Consider the following 4124-nt stretch of genomic DNA (forward strand, 5'->3'; position numbering starts at 1 on the left):
ATAATGAGTTTTATCTTTTCTCCCACCTTCAGAAAAATAAAGCATAGGCGTTTCGGGATTATCGTCCGTTAGATTTTTCTGAAAGGTAACTATCTCGGTTTCATATCATATATAAATTTATATAGAATCCTTGAAAAAGACTTCTTCCTCATAAAAAAGACTTACTGTCTTTGGGATCTGATGCTACACCGCTGCTCAATAACTTAGGGGATCGGCTCTATTACATAAGTTGATTCCTAATTTTTATCTCATATCATGACATAAATAAGCAGTTCTTATTTATTTTTATTGTATCGGCCCAAAACCTCGCTAATTGATCTTTACGGTGCTTCCTCTATCAATTAGATCCTTTATCCATAGAATAAAGTATCTAGGCATATATATTTCTTCATATTTTGACTTCTATGAAGTTTCTTTTTTTTTTTTCTTTTTTTGTTACAGCTGATAAAAATCGTTTTTTGGACGATGCAATATGTAGAAAGCCTATTTTATTTACTAGCGTATTTATTTACTAGCGTATTTGCTCTTTCTTTCCTTTTTTTTTTTATTTCTATAGTGGAGATAGTCGCACGTAATGACAGATCACAGCCATATTATTAAAAGCTTGTGGTAAGAACGGGTTTCGTTCTAGTGCTCGAAAATAATATTCTAAAGCTTTTGTATGTTCTCCGTTACTTGTGTGGATAAGGCCTATGTTATAGAGTATATAACTTCGATCATAGGGATCAATTTCTAGTCGCATAGCTTCATAATAATTCTGTAAGGCTTCCGCATAATTTCCTTCGGATTGAGCCGACATCCGTTACGGTCGTCATTCGATTCAACGAATTCTCCGTTCCAAAACCGTACGTGAGATTTTCACCTCATACGGCTCCTCCTTTATGTGCATAATGAGAATAATCCATGGAATTAAAAAAAAGGTCGAAATATTGTCATTATGAACTGAGCGGGGCTAATGTTTTTACAAGAAATCTCTAGCCAACCCTCTTGCAAAAGATCTTTTCTTACCATCAAGCGTGTTCGTACTAGATAAATAAAGTAAACTCCAACAATTTCTTTGTTCTCAACGCTCCTTAATTTCCAGGAATTAGTCACTTCAACAATCTTCGATGGTTATATGGGTATCCAAAGTACGAACAAGATGGATGTTTGTTGTCCCAACCATTTCTCTTAGTTCCGATCCCGATAAGGAAAGGGAATCCTTTATAACAATAACAAAGTTTTCGTGTTGTTGATTCCTAGATGTAGTGCTTCTTCCTCTATGCCGCCTATTGGTACTAGTGTAGTAGGGTTGACCCACAATACAGACCCATAGGTGTAACCTTTCGCTCAATACTCGAATCAACAATTGAAGCATCTGAGGTTGCATTAATCGGGGATACACGACAGAAGGAATTGCTTTATTTATAAACTTCACCTTCAACAAGCGTAGATTTCTTTTTTTTTTTCAATAGTCTTTTTTTTTTTTTTTCTATTCCGAATCATGTGTCTTTTTCCTAAGACTAAGAGCGGTAAAATAAAAATAAAAAAAAAAATATATATAAAATAATTAAAATATATAAAATAATTATAATTATATAATAATAATCAAATCGCACCATCTCTGTAATAAGTAAATGCCTCTTTTTCTCCTGAAGTTGTCGGAATTATTCGTAATAAGATATTGGCTACGATTGAAAAGGTCTTATCAATAAAATTTCCATTTATCCGCGATCTAGGCATAGGTAGCAATCCATTCTATAACTCTTTTCATTACCCCTTCGTGAGAAAAAAAAAAGGATCTCACAAACAAAGGAAGCGTACAGTACGAAATAACATAAAAGCAGACCCATTCCATAAAAAAAAAAAAAAAAAAGATATAGCCCTCTACTTTACTTCAATTTTTTTGGCAGGAATCAAGAAAAAAAAAAAAAAAGAAATATTTGAATCCTATTTTATTTCATCCAAATTTATTAGTATAAGAATTTATTAGTATAAGAATAAAATATAAAAAGAAAAAAGAATTATTACGATTTCATCGAAGTTGAAGAATCAAAAAATTTATCCTACGGATTAGGATAGATTAGCAAAATTAGAGAAGTTTTGATTAAATTATGATAAAAAGAGGAAAAATAATCGAATAATCGTTCTATGATGAAAATAAAATAACTGCCCTTTTTTGTGTTTTGTGCATAGCAGGTATACAACATATAATCAAATATAAAAATCCCTTAGAGGATTTATGAATTTGTAATAGATTTACAGAGTAAGAGGTTGTTGTTGAGAGATCTAAAACTGGAAAAGAATTTTAGAATTCTTATAGAAATGGGGAATTAGAGTCTAAAGAGAATTATGAACTAAAAATATCCATTAAGCATAGTCTAAAAAAAAAAAACCAATCGATTGATTTGATTCGTTTCAATTCATTGATTTAATCCAGTCCGGTAGAAATATCAGAAAAAAGATGGGAGTGCCTTTTTCGCAAACATGAATAGATATATATGGTATATGTTTATCGTATTATATTATTTATTTTTAACAGCCCCCTCACAAAAAAATTTCTTCGAGTCGGGAGGCTAAAGAAAAAGTGCTGAAAAAAGTGATGAAAAGTTTTCTATTTTTATAGCTAGTTTTCTAGTTAGAATTGATATTGTTCGTACCTCTCGAACAATCTAATATGAATAACTCGCTATTCGCTCGGGTTATCGGCCATAATAATTATGTAGGAGAGATGGCCGAGTGGTTCAAGGCGTAGCATTGGAACTGCTATGTAGACTTTTGTTTACCGAGGGTTCGAATCCCTCTCTTTCCGCACCTTCACCTAATTCGCCAATGTAACTGACTACAATGTATCAAATCAAATAAGAACAGATACTAAAGAGTTAGACCCTTCTTTGATATAGATTCTCTATTCCCAATTTCTTTTTAATACGGAATACGTAAAATAGCGTACAGGGGATGAAAATCTACCTACGGATCTATCATACATGAATAGGAGAAAAATAAAATTTCCGAATCAAATCCCTTACCCTGTCTTCCTTTACTTAACCTTAACTCAGGTGAAAAGGGAGCAGAACCCTTGTTTTGTTATTTTAGTTAGGTTTAAGTCTGACGAGAATAATATTCTACGACAAGCAATTCATTTATTTTCAAACCGACCCATTTCCTATCTATTATTTGATTGACTAATCCTTTATATTGTAATGTGTGAAGGGTCAAATGCTTTGGTAATTCCTCATGGGTGGATGAATCAAGATAATTTTGAATCAGAGTTCTAGATTTTTGTTCATCCCTCGCTGAAATAATATCTCGGGGTTTGCAGCGATAACTTGGTATATCTACTGTACGACCATTAACTAAAATATGTCTATGGTTAACTAATTGGCGGGCTTGAGGAATAGTTGAAGCCATACCTAATCGAAAAAGGATGTTATCCAAACGCATTTCAAGTAATTGTAGTAAAACCTGACCTGTTGACCCTTTTGCTTTTCTGGCAATACGAACGTATTTAAGTAATTGTCGTTCTGTAAGGCCATAATGAAAACGCAATTTTTGTTTTTCTTCTAAACGAATACGATATTGAGATTTTTTACCGGAGCGCGATCGGTTTCTAAGATCGCTTCCGGCTCTAGGACTTTTACTAGTTAGTCCCGGTAAAGCCCCCAGACGGCGTATTTTTTTGAAACGAGGCCCTCGGTAACGCGACATAAAGACTCCTTATTAATTTGAATTTTATTGAAATTTCATAAACCTAAATTAAAACTGAACTAAATGAAGCGAAATCGACTGAAGGATTGTACTACAAATATTAATGAGATGAATTGGATCAATATCCATACTTTTTTGTATTGTATATAATGTATATTGTATATAATGTATACAAAAAATAGAAATTAAAATAAAATATATATAATATATAAATATATTAAATATAAAATATATATTAAATATAAAATATAAAAATTAAAATCTAAAAATTAAACCAAAAAAAGTTTCCTTTTTTTTTTTCTTGATTTATTCTGCAAAGATCTAACTCCTCCAATTTTATTCCTAATTGAAAGTTTCTACGACATAATAAACGGATCGTTGACCTTTGGAAAGAAAAGGGGAAAAAGCTTTTTCAATGTTCTTTGATTTCAAAAAAA

At 31.8% G+C, this 4124-nt stretch overlaps 1 non-coding gene across 1 annotated transcript; it reads left to right on the forward strand.

Annotated features, from left to right (window-relative positions):
• The first annotated feature begins 2704 nt into the window (after positions 1–2704).
• TRNAS-GGA (transfer RNA serine (anticodon GGA)) lies at positions 2705–2791 on the forward strand. Its single transcript has one exon. It is a non-coding gene; the product is annotated as a tRNA-Ser (tRNA).
• Positions 2792–4124: the final 1333 nt, after the last annotated feature.

Source organism: Durio zibethinus, unplaced genomic scaffold (genome assembly GCF_047325235.1).
Source record: "Durio zibethinus cultivar Kanyao isolate XHJ-2024 unplaced genomic scaffold, ASM4732523v1 HiC_scaffold_257, whole genome shotgun sequence".
Lineage (NCBI taxonomy): Eukaryota > Viridiplantae > Streptophyta > Magnoliopsida > Malvales > Malvaceae > Durio > Durio zibethinus.